Raw genomic sequence first — 17,342 nt, 5'->3', positions numbered from 1 at the left:
AATTTTTTTTCAGAGTCCCCAGAACCTCCTGGACTGTTTCATTCCTTGAAGATATGATTTTTTTTTCCACATGCTGCTTCTTTTTCTAGAGAGCAAATGCTTTCACTTCTGGAAATCTGGGCTGAATGACTAAGTTCAAGAAGCAAAAACAAAATAAAAAGCAACTCATAAAACACACTAGCATAAAGACAACCCATCTTCTTAGAAGCAGGTTCATAACTTGGAAAATGATTCATCTGAATAGAAAAACCTTCTCAGCACCTTTCTATAAATGTATCTGGACATAATGGACTTTCTGCCCATATATACCCCTCTCATCAGGGGCAGATCTCTCCCCTCATAATCCCCTGGATGACTGCTGGCATGTCAGTTAACTCTAAAGATGCTCTAAATTTCACTCAAATGTCCACTGTAAAATGTATCCTGGCCTTCCTGAACTGCCTGCAATGAAGCATGGCCAAATGGCCCCTAGGCCCAAAGGGGCTGCATTTCAGTGGTGGCTCAAAAAATGACCATCCCAGGGTGCATAGTTGTCTTCTTCCTACTTGTTGAGCATCAATAAAATATATTTTATCTTAAGAACTGTGCACAAAATTATTTAGGTGCTTTCCCCCTTCCCAATAGTCTTTTGGCTCCCAGGATTTAGAGCTAGAGGAGACCTTAGAAATTACGCAACTTGAGAGATGAAGAAACCAAGTCCCAGAGGCAAAGTCACTGACTAAGGTCACACAGGGTTGGGACTGAAGCCCAGTCTGGGTCTGCCACAAAGACCTTTCTCTTCATGACCCCAGTGCTGCTCCTTATTCCCTTGTGCTATTTCCTGGGGTTTGACTTTTCTGCTACAAAGAAATTCATCCCTTAGTAGTCCACAGAAGGTGCTGATTGTGTCTGAGATGAGATTCTTAGGATTGTGGCTGGTTTTGCTCTGTGAGCAGCTCTTAGCAGAGGAGAAAAGTCCCAAGAAAGAAGAGAAGCAACACAATTTTTCCATTGCTAAGTCCTCAGGCTTGCTGGGTATGGGAACAGCTGAGTACAGGTGGGCATCCTGTCCAGACTAACTAGTGATTGCACCAGTGCTATCTCCAAGTGACCAGGGTCAAGACCCAGTCGTTGGGGAAGCCCTGCCATCATTCTAGCCCATTCTGGCTGCTTCAGTTCCTAATGTCTTAAATGTCTTTAATTACAAACCAAGACCCTACCCAATGAAATCTCTGCCTTCACTTCCCAGTTTCATCTTCAATATTAATCTTAGTACAAAATGGAATGAAAAGCAACACAAATGTACCATCCTAACATAGGGAGCGGGCAGTGAGCCCTCAAGACCAGGACCTAAAGGTGAAGAATTGGGGCCAAGGGAATATTTCTTTCTAGTTCCCTTCCTTCTTGACTGCGTTTCGTGTGAACCAAGAGTCTTTGCTTCTCCACTGGAAGCCATGTTTCAAGATTCTATTTCATATCTACTGTAAAAAAAACTTAAGACTTCCAGATTTCTGTGAGTTGTTATAATTTACATTTCCTATGCCCACTGCCTGCTGGCTGGCCAGGTCAGAGAAACCAAAGGACAGAACAGGTACAAGAATTGATAGGGAGATCTGAGGAGGAAGGGGACTTGGGAGTGTTTATGGACATGTGACTGTGGGAAGCCCTCTCACTTCGAGGCTCACTGGATTAGGGGACAGTGCTGAGGAGCCTAAGGTGAGAAGAGCAGGGCCCCAGAAAAAACTGACCCAGGAGTTCCCTGGAGGTGGGGAAGAATTCTGGACTTGTGATGGCATCCATGGGGAAAGCCCACATTGAAACTCGCTTTCAGGACACAGATCAGCAATTCTTCTAAAGACTTAGTGGAGTCTCTGGCAGTAGGAGGTAAAGTGGTTTGTCCAGGGTCACATGGCAGAAAGGGCCAGAGGCAGCTCTTGTACCCAGGCCTTCCTAAACAGTTCCAGAGCTAACCTTTTATGCACTATGCCATACTGGCTCTATAATATTTACTAGTAAAAAGTCAAATTTGTGGTATCAAATTAATTAGACTTTATATTTGAGAGAGTCTAGAAGTGAGAAGGGACTTTAAAGGCCAGCTAGTCTTGAATACAATCTTCTCCACTACCCAAAAACAGTTACTTAGCCTCATATGATCCAATTCAATTCACCTTGAAATTTAAAAAGTGTGGCACCAAAAGGGTCAATGACCAGTCCAAAGCAGGGCAGCTTGGTGGCACAGTGGATAGAGCACCGACCCTGGAGTCAGGAGGACCTGAGTTCAAATCCGGCCTCAGACACTTAATAATTACCTAGTTATGTGGCCTTGGGCAAGTTACTTAACCCCATTGCCTAGCAAAAAAAGAAAAGGAAAGAAAAAAGTTACAAAGCAAATTAGTAGCACCGTCTTTACTAATTACAACACAGTCTGGGGGGGTGAGGGGCAAGGTCTTGCTAGTCTTGGGACTGCCTCACACCCCAACCAAGGATGAGAAAACTGCAGGTCCCCTCTCCAACAAATTCTACATTACCCTTCTCAACGTTTAGTTCCTGTACAGAGCCAGCTCCTCTGGTGACACCATACATCATACAAACTGAAGCAGATGATCGCCACAAGAAAATCTGGGACAAGACCATGCGCAGCTGCCGAGTGGACACTCCCTTTGCCAGGGAACAAACAAGTCCAACCTCGAGGTGAACTGTGAGCCTCGGGCTACCCTTGGCTTGTGAGGAGGATTGTTTGAGAACACACGGAGGTCTGTGCATTGTGCTGCTTGGGGTGGGGCCCCACCTCTGTCTGAAGGGTGACTGGGCTGGAATGTGCACTGAGCTTTTGGCACCACCACCGAACAACTTTGCAGTTCCCAGACTCCCTCCGGCTGCTTGAGTCTTGCCAGGCATTCAGTCACCACCAGCCAGACTGACCTGCCTGCCTCCCTTCCAGCGCTAGTTTGCTTCCTCTTTGGAACTGGTCTTGGTTTGTATTTTTCATAGGCAGGACTGGGGTCCTTTAATGGAGCAGTGACTGGGAAATCCTAAGACAAGGGAGCCTCTCCATCATTCGAGATGCTTCCTTGCTTCCCCATTGCCTACCTGATGTCCCTTCTCCTCCCTGTGTTCCAACCACTCTTCCAGGCCTTGCTAGGTTTGATGGCATAGTTGGAACAGTGTGAGCCGGAGTTGGAATTCTGGCTAGGCTCTTCACGTTCTCTGTGACGGTGGGCAAGTCATTTCCTCATTGGGTCTTAGTTTCCTCCTCCGTAAAATAAGGGGATCCTCAAAGGTGGCCCTCCCAGCTTCAGTTTATATTTTGAAGAGCCTGCTCTTCCCATGATGTTTCCTTCAGCTAGTATGGCCCTCCCTTACTGATCTCCCTCCCCTTGAATTCCCCTCTATACACCAGACCATTTTAAACTTGACTGTATGATGGCTTATATTGTATGATATGTTTCCTGTGTGTGTATGTCTTGCCTTCCCAGGGCAGGTACTGCGTCCTTCGCTTCTGTAGCCCACACATGCGCCATGTGAATTGTAGCTGCCCAATAAACACTTGCTAAAGACTGACTGCCCTGAGGTAAGAGTGGCCAGATCTACTGACAGAACTCCCAGCAGGCCTCTTCTTCCTAGGAGCGACTCAGAACTGGATTTTCAGTTGCTCTGCCCCACTCGCATCCAGCTTCTCCAAACTTCCATCTCCACTCTGATGAAGTGTCTGTTTATCAGAGTAAACTGCCAAGGCCAGCCTTGGGTTTCTGGGCTTGATGAGTGCAGGAAAACTAAGGAATCTACATTGATAAATCCAGCTAACTGAAGAGTATGGAAAGGAGAACCTGACTGAGGAAAGAGATGGTTAAAAGCAGTCAGTAGACTGTTTCCCTGGTATTGATTCATGGAGGTAAAACCAAAGGTGTAGCATGTCAGGTTCCTAACACTATCATAATGACTATCATAATCCTTCCCCTCCGTCCCTTGATCAATAAGCAAGTATTCTTCATCTGAGGCCTCATCATGAAGTAGAGGTGGCCCAGAATTTTCAAAAGCTTCTGCCTGAGGGTGAGCCCTGGTAGGTCCTTACCAAACTGGGAAGGTTTCAGGTAAAGGTTGAACCATGGAATCTACCATCTGAGGATGAGCTTATGAAGTGGGGAGAGGCTGATGATCAATCAGGTGTTAAAGGTTTGAGGCAGTTGTTAAAAACACTAAGACAAGGAGGGTTTGTACCTGTATTGGTGGAGGGACTACCCAGATGGATGAAGTACAGAACTGATAATGATGCCTAATAATTCCTTAAACTTGTACAGCATTTTGCTGTTTACAAAGTGTGTTCATACACAGAATCTGATTTATTCCTCACACAATGAATTAAAAGAGTGGGGGATCATGATGGGGACCATTTTACATATGGAAGGTTGAGGCATAGAGGCTGACAAAGAATTTTAGACTTTTAGCATGGAAGTAATCTCTGGAGTAATCTATTCCAACCTATAGCTAACCAAGAATCCCCTTTACAATCACTTCTGATGAACATCTAACCTCTTGACCTCTGCTAAGGAAGAATTCACTATCTTCACAAATAATCCATTTTACTTTTGGATAGCTCTAATTACGACATTTTCCCATATATCAAGACCAAATCTATCTCACTGTACCACCCCCTTATAGTTCTGTGCACTGAGGTTAAGCACAAGTCTAGTCCCATTTCCCTAAGAGTCCTTAAAAATTTTAAACTTTCTATTAAACTGTTTTCTGCTAAATCTTCATCTTTTTCCAGCTAAATATTCTTATTCCTTTAAAATCATGATTATTTATGGGTTTTGTCATCCTAGCCCCTCACCTCTTAAAATGTGGTGGTGGTGGTTGTTGTTCAGTCCTCCAGTTATGTCTGACCATACCGGACCCCATGGACTTTGTCCCTGGGGTTTTCTCAGCATGGATACTGGAGGGATTTGTCCTTTCCTTCTCCATTGTGTCCCCTTTATCACCCGACCCTGTGTCTCTCTCCTGCCCCATTGAACATTAATTACTGATACATTTCCTTCCTCCTTGCATACTCTGCAATCCATTCAACCTTGCCTTTTCTCTGTTCTTCAGACATGATCCTCCTCTCTTGGAAGGCATTCCCCCTTCACCTTGCCTTGATTTCAAGGATTACCTTCAAGATGTCTCTTCAAGGGGCAACTCAGGTCCCACCTATAATATGAAGTCTTTTCCTCATGCCCCACTTACTAGTGCCTCCTCTGAAACTACCTTGAATTTAACTATTCTGCATTTATTTGTATTCATTCTCTTTCTCTCTTTATGTGTAGATACGTATATATACATATCTACATATACACACATAGCTTCCTTATTAAACTATAAGTTCCATTACTCCATTCTTTTTCTCTTATTTGCCCAGAGCCTAGGACAGTGCCCGACAGTAGCTGATAAATGCTGATTGATTAATTGGTTGGTGAAGGATATAATTAGACTTGACAAACGCTTTATTAAAACCCACATAAACTATTTCTATAACATTTTCCTGGATCTACCAGGCTAATTACCAGATAGAAATAAACAATAAAGTTAACCTTGCATGACAAATTTTTATGAAAACATGCTACTATTAGTCTTTAATTTGTTGCTCTGGCCCATTCATATTCTGGAACTAAATCTCTGTCCTGGTCAAAAGGGACAGAGGGAGCCTCTGACCTTCACAGTCTTTAGGTCAGTATAAAGCTAGATGTTTCTAGATGGTACACTCTTTCTGTTCTTTTGCCCAGCTTCTGACCTAGAGTCTGCTTAGACAGACATGCAGTTGGCCTGGGTTTCTTACTCCATGCTGCAGACTCTGCCTAGATCCCTGACAACCAGGGTTTCTAACCCCAATGGTTATTGTCCAGGCAGGAACAAGTGCTCTCCCATCTCTGTCCTACTTGGGCAGGACTTGACCAGCCTGCCTGAATAATAATAATGGGGTTGTCCCATGCAGGTACCCTCTTGGTCTGCCCTGACCTACTGCATGAAATCTTTAGTGTCCTAGGCCACCTGTTCAAAAATGCCAGTATGGAAAGAAGCACTAAAATTTGGAATGAAAAGAACTGTGTTCAAATCCAAACTCTCATTTATTTTTCAACCTATGGGGAAAGACACTTGTTTCTCTGGATCTCAGCTTTCTCATCTGTAAAATGAAAGGGTTGGACTAAATGGTTGCTTGCTAAGGTCTCTTTCAAAGCCAATCCCTATTATTTTATGATCAGAAATGAACAGAGCAGTAGGAAATCAGTTCCAATTCCAAGAACTCAAGAAGTTAGCATTGCTGTCAGTAAGGCTTGAGAATTCATGTCCTGCCTCAGACACTGAGTGACTCCAGGCAGTCACTTAATCTCTCTGTGCCTCAGTTTCCTCATGTCTAAAATAGAGGTAATAATCTCACTTACATCCCAGGACAACATGTGAGGATTAAAATGAGTTAACAGATATGTAAAGTGCTTTGTAAACCTCAAAGAACTACATAAATACTAGTTATTTTCCAAGTATCCTCCCTACCAAGTTAAAAGCAAAGAGGAACAAGAACAGGTGGAAGAGAAGCAAACTAGGAAATACAGAGTCTTCAAAGTGCTATCACATGTTGACTTAGGAGACCAGCTCTTAATAGTCTGTTTAACTCTAGAAAAGTCTGCTGCTTGGCCCCTTGGGATACAACCAAAGGCCTGTGAATCAGGTCAGAGGACATTCATGGACCTGAGGCAGGAGCAGCAGGTATAGATAACACATACTCTTCAATTCTTAAGAAGAATACAATAGTTCTGGCCTTAGCAAAACAGAGGTAATTATTTTTAACAGTTTAATAGTCTAGAAGGAGGATACAGGATGAAAGAATGAAAATGAAAACAAGTCAGTGGTAAGTCCAACCTTCAAAAGGGAAAATTGAGATATGGGAGCAATTTGAAGGGCTCCAGAAACCTTAACTCAGTTTTGGGTCTCAGAGAAATCTTTGCAACCCAATGAGAGGGCCATCTTCCCTGAGATTTGGGGCTCAAAAGGCAGGGAATCTCATTCTTCACCCTGCATTTGTTTTCTTTCTGTTGAAGCCAGCCCTTAACTTTTCCTTTTCTGAGTCACCAAGGAAATAAATATATGAGTCATGAAAAGAGAATGAATAATCACTTTTTTGGCTTTTTCAGAATCCTCTCATTCCAGTTTTACAAGAACATCTTAACTATATGCTAAATGAAAAGAGCATTGTTCCCTTTTTCTTTTTGTTAATTATGAACTGGGTCTCTGGCAGAAAAGGGGCCTCTCTCTCCAAGGCTTTCAAAGACCTTCAGGGCAGAATTTACACTAAGAAGTTCATACTCTGGGTCAATCAACAAATACTGTAAAGTGTCTAATATGTGCAAGACATATGAAGGTGATTTAAAGATAATGCGCATTTGAGAATCTTAGTTAGCCGAGCTGATAAGATATGAACAAAAATATCAAAGACTGTGCCAAATTTAGAGGCTAGAGAAGCACTCCCAGATTCCTCCTGCCTCCATGAGATGTTAAGCTCTTGATAAGATTAATTCCCCATGTTAACCAGGTTAATTCTTTGAAGCCTTTGTTCTGGCATTAATGTATTAAATTATGGCCTTGAGTACTGTTATTATTACAGTTAAAGATTACAGATTGTGTGGGATAAATAATCCATCTAAGCTATACTACCCCGGCCTTGGCCTTTTTTTTAGGCCTGGAGAGATGGCAAGACCCAGGAGAGAACCAGAACTGACAGAGGTCAGACACCTAGACACAGTCCGAGTTCCCTGAAGATAAACCCACCTGGTGCTCTGACTTCTCTAGGGAACCACATGGGGCCAAGCTGTCCAGGGACAGAAGTACGGAGGAAAATGTAAATGGCAGGGAATTCCCAGAGCAAATGGGGGAACAGAGGCAGAGCAGAAGCACAGGCCTTTGACAACAAAGAGTTCTGGTATCAAGCCTCCCATATCCACACCCAGGAGAAAAATTCCTGAACTAAGTGGAAGAATTCTTGCACTGAGAAGAAACCAGAGTTAGGATGTGGAGAGGCAAACACAGATCCCTTCACAGGTGCTGGGATTTAGGTGGATTGTACTGGCCCAAGTGAGCAGGGGATGACTCCCTTGTTTTTCTTGGCAGTGATACAGTCTCAACCTGGGGGTAGTACTGTAAAGCAGGAGAATATATTGTTCCCTGGGGAAAGAGAACTGTCTTGGCTGTTAAGGTGTTCAGGTCTAAGTCCTTTGCATATTCTGCTGCATTATTAAAGTCTTTTCTATATTTATTATATTATTAGGTGGAGTGAGTGCTTACAAGAGAAATGCTCTCATTTCTTTTTCTAAATAGACTGGAATAATAGCTGAATGATAATTTTCTCATTATAAATTTCTCAAAACCTAGGAAGGAGCATAAAGCAAAAAAGATGATTGGTTGGCTGGTTGGTTTGGTTCTTTTCCCTCATTATTGAAGCAGACTAAAATGACATCACTATGCTCTAGACAATTTATGGTGTGTCTAACCATGGCTGATCAATAACGAGCTCAGAATGCTCTACCGCAGGTCAGGCACAAATAGTCCATAGGAACAGCTGGGGTGGGTTTCCTTTGGGCTGCTTCCATTCTACCTTCCTCATAGAGTGCAGCCCCCTAACTGATGAGGGCACCCCAAACTGGGCAGTCCTGTGCCACTATCTCCCAAACTGTACAATCAATTCTAAAGTTTTTCAATGAGACCTTCAGGGTATCTCAGGTTCACTTCTTCTGACCCCCCTGCCGGTGCTTGACCTCTGTGACTTCTCCACAAAATAGTTTTTTAGGTAAGCATACATCTGGCATTCTAACAATGTGTCCATCGTAGTTGCACTTACTGTAGTAATTTTGGAATGTTAGGCTGTTTAGCTCAAGAAAGGACCTCAGTGTCTGGGATCTTCCCCTGCCAGGTGATCTTCAGAATCTTCCTAAGACAAGTTAAATGGAAGTGATTCCATTTCCTGACATGACCCTGGTCAACTGTCCAGGTTTCACAGGCATAGAGCAATGAGGTCAGCACAATGACTCTGTAGACCTTCACTTTGGTAGTCTAATACCTCTCCTTTCCATACTTTCTTTTGGAGACTCCGAAATACTGAGCTAGTTCTGGCAATGTGACTGTCAACCTTATTGTCAATGTGGACCTTGGAAAGGAGATGGTAATTAGTAATTAGAGATGAATCCCTAAGGTTGAACCGAGACCATGTAAACCCAGAGGACTGGTTGGCAGAGAAAGAGAGAGGGTTCTGTAGGACTAAGAATGGTGCAGACAAATCCAGAAAGAGGAAAATGTTCAGTGTATTCAAGTAATAGTGAGTAGTCTAGTTTAGCTAAAGATATATTCCCAAAATGTTTGATGGACCCGGATTGTAGATGGCCTTCAAAGCAGGGGGATGATTCAATAGGCAATGGTGAACCACTTAAGATTTTTTAATAGGAAAGTAACATGATCAGAGTTATGTTTTATTAAAAATTAACCTGATAAAAGGGTTCAAAATAGAGTGGAAGTGGAGAGAATAGTGGTTGGAAGCCTAATCGGGAGGCACAATATAGAGTTTCATTCTGTGTTTCATAAAAATCAGTTAACAAAGGTTAACTTGATACTAAATCCCAAGAACAGTGCACGTATGGCTATTGGAGACGACGGCAAATCATCACAACAGAACAAGGCTGACCTCTCCTGGACACAGACTGACTGTTAGTGAAGATAAGGATTTTGAGTCTGGTGTAACCGAGACAAGGGTAGTGTGAACCTCTCCCAACCAGAGGTATTTCAGAGCTCTACTTCTAATAGATGTTTTTCTGTGAAATCAAGAGTCAAACGTGTTTATTAAACTCTGATTAGAATAGTAGTCACTTTGCTAAGTTCCAGGGATGAAAAGAATGTCAAAAACAGTCGTTGTATTCCAGGACTTGACACTCTCATGAGGAAGCAACCTGCCCAGACATGAGCATAGGCACAAGAGTCAGCCAGGGGCATGCAGTGTTAAGTGCCCACCCTGAGCAGCATGTACTGGGATGCAAACACAAGGCTTACTGGGCCAGTGCAGAGCCCTCAGTGCACAACCGAAGAGTTAGGAAGCCTTGGAGCCGAGCAGCTCCCCTATGAAGGGAGGTCTTTGAGTCACCACACATCCTCCAAATTTGCTCTCAAGAGATGCGGGTCCATCTCAGAATGGCTTTGGAAACTTGGTGGAGGAAAAGAGGTCCCTGGAGAAGGCAAGATTTGAGCTGCTGTTTGGAGGAAGGAAGAGAAACTAAGACATAGAAGTGAAGTGGGGCAAAATCACAGAAATGGGAAATGAAGGGTCTGTCTGAGGCACATAAGCCTGTAGAGGTGAATGGCACTTCATGCAGAAGAAAACTCAGAAGGAGGCCTTGTCAAACAAAGGACTTGGTATTTGATGCTGCAGTTAACTGAATAAGCTGGGTTGGGGGGTGACATGATTAGATCTACAGTTTAGGAAAATTCCTTTGGCACATGATTTAATATGGATTATTAGAGGTGGGGGGAGAGATTTGAGAGAAAAACCATGAGGAGATGACAGCAATAGTATAGGCAAGAGATGAAGGTCTGAACTAGACAGCAGTATGAGTGGAGAAAGACAAAAGCAAGATATGCTGTGAAGAGAGGAATGGCAAGATTTGGCAATGAATTCCATAGATGGGTGAATGAGTGAGGAGTCAAGGGGGGCATCAAGGTTGGGAACCTGGTGACTAGGAGAATAGTGGTACATCATCAAGAATAAGGAAATTCAGGGGCGGCTAGGTAGCACCGTGCATAGAGCACTGGCCCTGGAGTCCAGAATACCTGAGTTCAAATCCAGTCTCAGACACTGGATACTTAATGTGTGACCCTGAACAAGCCACTTAATCCCATTGTCTCACCACCCACCCCCACCCCCCAAAAGGAAAAAAAAAAGTCTAGAAGAGGAAGAGTTCAAAGCTTAATAACTATCTAATGTGTAACCTGCATGTGTTACATTTGTGTTCAAACCCAAAGAAGTAATTAATGTCATAATTTCAGGTTGGAAGTTTGTGGGGCAGATTTTTGATCACAGAGACCTATCCCAACAGTCTACCCTAACATCTTATAGCTATATATCCATATACAGGCAGGACACCTGTGTCCCAGGATTAAAGACTTAGAAAATTAAAAAAAAAGTAAATTATTCTCATCAAGAGAAAACAGAGTTGGCTATGTGAGGGATTTTAAAATGCTGAGTTTTAGTTTAAGGTTTTTCTTTGCTGTGATTTCTTGGGTGTTTACAGAACTGCTTTTGCCAGCGTCTTAGAGGGGACCACAATATTATGACTTGATCAGAGTTGTTCTAATTAAACGTTATCAGATCACACCCACACTCTGCCTGCCAGAAGGCAGTAGATCACTATGAGATCTGAAGTCTCTTAAGTTGATCAGATTCTGCCTCTATATGGGTAGGGCAGGCCTGATGATAGAGGACCAATGAGTGGAGAAGTAGGATTAGGGGGCAGACAGGACAGGACAAAATCAAATGCCTAATTCTTACCTCCAAATCACTACACATCTCTTTCCCCCCCGACCTCCTTCCACAATGGAATTCAGCTTGACAGAACCTGAGAGTGTAACAAGATCAAGGGAGTGAGGAAAGGGGGACCCTGACCAAGTGAGACTCTGAAAACTTACTTTCAGAATACTTATGAATTTTGGGGAACTGTTTAAATAAATGTGTTTATGTATACCAGTTTATGCATATCTACATATGCATATGTATGGAGAGTTACTCATTATTTGTGGATTTCATATTTGTGAATTTGTCTACTTAATGAAATTTATCTGTAATGCCAAAATTCATATTTTGTGGACCTGCAGCAAAAATTTGAAGGCTCCTACTGTGAATGTTCCTAGCTGGGTAGCACAAAGGGACACATTCTTCCTTCTTATATCAATTCTCATACTATAAACAAAGTGCTTTTTTTCTCGGTCTATTTAATGCCACATTATTTTTTTTTTGCAACTTTTTAATTGGTGATTTCACTGATTAAAATGGCTCTTGTAGTGCAAAATGATAGGTCAAAGAGAAAGAAACAAGTCAGAAGACTAACTATGAGTCTCTTTTCAATCTGAGAATGATATGATGAGAACCATGATTGAAAGGGGTAGGGGAAGTTGGAAATGGTATCACACCTGGGGAGAATGGGAGACTCTGAAGGACATTTTAAAGGGAGAAATGATAGGACATAAGAGACTAATGAGATAAAGCATATGAGAAATAGGTCATTCAAAGATGTTGCCCAGGTTGTGAACCTAGATAATTGGGAAACTGATGGTACCACAGAAAAGAAACAAGCTAGAAAGGGAAGTTGCTTTAGGGAGCAAGAGAATGAATTTGGTTTTACATAGGTAGAATTTAAAGTGATATGGGCATTTCCTAGGTAAAGTGTCTAGGAGGAGTTTGAAGATTTGGAACTGGAGTTCGGGTAGGAAAAAAAGGAAAGGATTGCAGGTGGAGATTTGGGAGCCATCACTTGAAAGACAGGTAAATGCATAAAAATAAATGAGCTCTCCAAGGTAGACAGAGAAGAGCAAAAAACTAAATTGAAGGAATTTCTTAGATGGGAGACCCAGAAGAAAAAGAAACAGCAAGAAAACACTTTCCTATCTTCCTACAAACCTGAGTGCTAAGTGGGGAATGGCTCATTATCACTATCTTATGAGAAATTTAAGCACAGAGAGATTAAGTAACTTGCCTAAAGTTACAGTGTTTAATTAGGGGCAGAAGCAGACTCTGGGACTTTTTACTAGAGAACGCTCAGTTAGGTTTCCCTTTTGTGCAGGGAAGAAGGGAGGATGGGAAGAGAAGAGAATAAACTTTAGATAGTGCCTACCGTGAGCTTATACTTTAGAAAGAAGCACATTTTTGATGGCTTAGGAGAGCAAGCTCAGGACTGCAGATAAAAAGAGGGGTGTTCTGGGAAACAGCTCATGGAGTTAACAACTCAATCTCAAAGATGATCAAAGATGGGAAGCTGTGTATAGCTATGTCACAACAAGATGTATCAGTGAGATAAGTTTGAATTCTGGACTTTCAACAAAAAATTTCAGAGAGGGTTCTCTCCCCCAAACCCTGGACTTCATGTATACAAGCCATGTAACAACAGATTTATGTCTGATCCTGGTTCAGTCTTTTAGGTTCTTCCCTGAGAAAACAGGATGATGATAATGATGATGATGAAGATGATGAAGATGAAGGAGGGGGAGGAGGAGAAGGAGAAGGAGAAGAAGAGCACAAGGGGAAGAAGAGAATAATGATAATAATAATAAGTTAGCATTTATAGAGTGCTTTAAATTTGCAAAAGACTTTAAAAATATCTCATTTTATTCTCAGAACAACTCTAGGAGGTGTTGTCTATTATTTTTTTTACTGTTTTACAGTTGGGTAAGCTAAGGGAGCAAGAAATTAAGTGACTTGGTGAGGATAACAAAGCTAGTACATGTCTGAGAACTGAGTTCTTCCTAACTCTAGGTCCAGCACTCTAACCTATTCTATCACCTAGTTGAGGGGAGAGTCTATTCCAGGAATGGAGAAAGCATGAACTAAAAAAGAGACAAGAATGGGAAGAATGAGAACAAATGGAGAAAGATTAGTCTCTAAGCCCACCTCTTAAAGGTGACCAGTAATCTCCTAACAGATCAATGCAATGGTCTTTTCTTAGTTCTAATCATCCCAGACCTTTCTCTATCCTCTTTGCTCATCTTCAGTGACAACCCACTTTTCCTGGTTTTCATCCTTCTCAAACTATACCTCTAACACCTTTCATCTTGCTAAATTTAAGTTTCCCTAATGCTGTTCTTCTTCCATTCTGTCCATCCTCACATCCTAACCCTAATTTCTACACTCCTCCACAAACTTAAAATGATCTCACCTTCATTAATCTCTAGCTCTCTAGGTCTGTGCATTCCTTTTATAATCACCTATGCATATCTAATAACCTCTTAGAGATTGAAATTTCTTTATGGATAGGAACTTTATCTTATTTATATTATGATCTCCCCGAGTACCCAACACCTAACATAGTCTTAATAAATACAATGTCCAAATACTCTGGTGAATGAAATACTCTCCTCATAGTTCAAATGTTCCCTTTCTAGACTCCACAGTCTATAACCTTTTCAATTGGCCTATACCCTGCTTGTTTGATGATTTCTCCCCATATTTTCCTCTTGCTGCTTATTGTCTGGGTCCCAAAAAGAGATGTGTCATCATGGAGTTCCTAGAAAAGGAAGACTATCAGAACAAGAAATTGTCCAGGAGCTTCATAAACACCTTTTGCATCTCCTGCAAGAATGAACTCTCCTCCCTGAAACTTTACATGCCAGTTCTCAGGACTAGATCACATGGGGACAGGTATTGTTCACTGATGGTTTCCTATCATCATTAAGGGCATCATCAACAGAGATCTGTGGAGCTTATGCTAGGCATAGGAGATAAAAAGAGGTTTAAATTATAGTCCTAACCTTCCAAGGGATAAATAGAATACATTATTAATACTAATAATGATGATGATGATAGGAGAAGTTATGATATACTAAGTATCAGGTGGTACAGAAAAGAACAGGCAATGATCAACAAAGAGGGTGAAGTAGTTAGGGAAGTCTTCGTTGGAGGAGGTGGGTCTGGAGACTGATATTGAAGAAATGAAGGACTCAGAGAAGCAGAGATTGGGGGTGGAGGGGAGAAGGACATTTCTACTTAGGAGAACGTTGTGCAAAGTCATGTAAATAACATGTTTTAGAGAGCAATGAGCTGACTGGTTTTGCTGGTTTAAAGAGGAAGTAGGAAATAAGGTTAGGGAAGCAGATAGAAGTCAGATCATGGCCAAGTTTTGAATATTAAATAAGCTAAGGAGTTTACATTTTCTCTTACCAAAAAGAAGTCCCTGAAGGTTTCTGAATGATGGAATGCTTATTTGAACAAAAAGAATTTTTTTAAAATCACATATAGAAGCATTGCTTAGAAAAAAATAGTAGCAGAGAGATGAGTTGGGGTGGCTGCAAAAGGAGGAATGAACAAGATTAGTGGCAGCAGGAAAGGAAGAGGTGAATGAAAGAGACTTAGAAAGACAGAACAGGACTTGGTAACTACATGTGGATGATGAGAGTCAAGAAATGTGCCAAGTTTTCAGGAGCCTGAGTGATGGGGAAAAGGATGGCATCCTTGAGAAAAATGGTCTGAGGTAAAAGATGGTGTTAGCTTTTGGAGAGACTTGAGTTCTAGAAGTTTCAGGAGTCAGGAAAAAGTAGCAGGGTGCAGTGATAAACTTATACTACATTAGGAGCCAGAAGACATTGGTCCACAAAACCCTGTCTGACAAGATCTGTCTACCTGTGTGATCTCTTGGGCAAAATAACATCACTTTTCTGATCTTTTTCCTCATCTGTAAAATGAGAGAATTAAGTTAGATGGCCTCTAAGGTCCCTTTTACTTCTAAATCCATGATTAGGTGATCCAGGTGGAGATGGTCGGCACAAAAGATGTCAGAGCTGGAGGCTAAGATGTGCATAGAAGTGATCATGAAAACAATGTCAATGAATGAAATCTCTCAGGGAGGAGCATGATTTGGAGTAGTCACACTTTTAGGAGACAGGAAGTAGAAAAAACCAGCATAGGAGACGGAGAAGAAGCAGACCAAAAGGTAGGAAGATCAGCAGCGTGCAATGCTCCCCCCACCCCATGCCTCTCCTCCAAAAGGATTCATGTTTATTTTGTATATATTTTGCTTATAGTTTTACACATTAACTCCTCTAATAAAATGCTGGTTCCGTGAGGCCAGGGATTATTTCATTTTTGTAATATGTTCTCATCAGTGAGCACAGCTTGACGTTTTTGATTAAATAATGACATCTTGAAAGTTGAGGGAATAAAGCAATTGAAAGAAAGGAAATTGCTAATAGAGATAAATATTATAGATATGTAAAAAAAAATGAGGCCTAAGAAAAGGTCCCTAAATTTGGTAATTAGGAGATTATTAGAGACTTTGGAGAAAATATTTTCAGTAAAGTAATGGGAAAAGAAACCAGGGAACAGTGAGTATTTAGAAAATGGAAGAATTATATGCAGAGGGGCAGCTAGTTGACACGGTGGATAGAGCACCGGTCCTAGAGTCATGAAGACGTGAGTTCAAATTCATCCTCAGACACTTAATAATTATTTAGCTGTGTGACCTTGGGCACGTGAATTAACTCTACTGCCTTTCAAAAATAAAAACAAAAACAAAAATACAAACGAACAAGAATTATATGCAGAGAAGTCAGGTCATGGAATATTGAGAAATGGATTATCGTCTAGTAACTAGATTCTAATTGAACTTCCTCATTTTACAGATGATCTGAAGTGACCTCCCCCAAGGCCCCACAAATGAGACCTGAGGTCTCCAGATTTTAAGGCTAATGATCTTTCCACTTTGCCACTTTGAATATTTCCAAAAGAGAGAACATATCTTTGCTTTTTTTTTTTTTTTGGTCTTTGCAAAGCAGTTGGGCTAAGTGACTTTCTCAAGGTCACACAGCTAAGTAATTATTAAGTGTCTAAGGTTGCATTTGAACTCAGGTCCTCCTGACTCCAGAGTCTGTGCTCTATCCACTGTGCCATTTAGCTGCCACCTAAAGAGAACATATCTAGAAGGCATGACAGAGTGAAGGAAACCTTTAAGCAATAGGGAATCCTAGGCACATTTTTTAGGTAGAATGGAATAGATTATGGAAAAAAAAAAGAAAGAAATGGTGGATAGAAGGGGATAATAGACTAAGGTCTCAGAAAGGACAGTAAAATATGATGGAATCCAGGACACAGAAGGGTAACATTTCTAGAGGAAGAAAGACTGAGATGTAAAGAATGGGTGAATAGTCACAAATATTTTGAAATAGAGTGGAGAATATGTCTGATGACCTAGATTAGTTTTGGTAAGTTAAGGGGCAGCATAGAGAGCTGGTTTCTGAGTAAGAGAAACCTGGACAAGTCTTATTTCTGACGCTTAGTGACTTGTGACCCTGGGTAAGTCATTTTAACCTATGGGTATTCTCTGGGAAAGTACTAAGACTAACCTTCAGAAAAAGTGGAGATCGTTTCGTTGGTAGAGGAAGTTCATATATGGAACTCATAACTTCTATGGATTTGTAGTTTTTTTTTTAAAAAAGGCAAGGAGTAGGATTATATTAGAGAATAGGGGAGTAGGAAATGGAAGAATTATATGCAGAGGGGCAGCTACATATGTGTATAAAATGGTTATATATTATATTATATATAAAATTAGAGAATAGGGAAGTAGAAATGGTTATATATCACATTATATAATGGT

General features: G+C 41.3%; 1 protein-coding gene across 4 annotated transcripts in view; it reads left to right on the top strand.

Annotated features, from left to right (window-relative positions):
* Positions 1 to 17,245, top strand: part of VTCN1 (V-set domain containing T cell activation inhibitor 1) — a 110,357-nt gene extending 93,112 nt beyond the window's left edge. For 3 of the 4 annotated variants that reach the window (XM_074188548.1, XM_074188546.1, XM_074188549.1), the window contains one exon: positions 14 to 17,245. The gene's annotated coding sequence lies outside the window, so the exon portion shown is untranslated. The remainder of the gene's footprint in view (positions 1 to 13) is intronic. The other variant, XM_074188547.1, reaches the window with a different exon arrangement.
* Positions 17,246 to 17,342: the final 97 nt, after the last annotated feature.

The sequence above is a fragment of the Macrotis lagotis genome, chromosome 5, assembly GCF_037893015.1.
Source record: "Macrotis lagotis isolate mMagLag1 chromosome 5, bilby.v1.9.chrom.fasta, whole genome shotgun sequence".
Taxonomy (NCBI): domain Eukaryota; kingdom Metazoa; phylum Chordata; class Mammalia; order Peramelemorphia; family Peramelidae; genus Macrotis; species Macrotis lagotis.
This window is presented reverse-complemented; position numbering and strand designations above follow the sequence as displayed.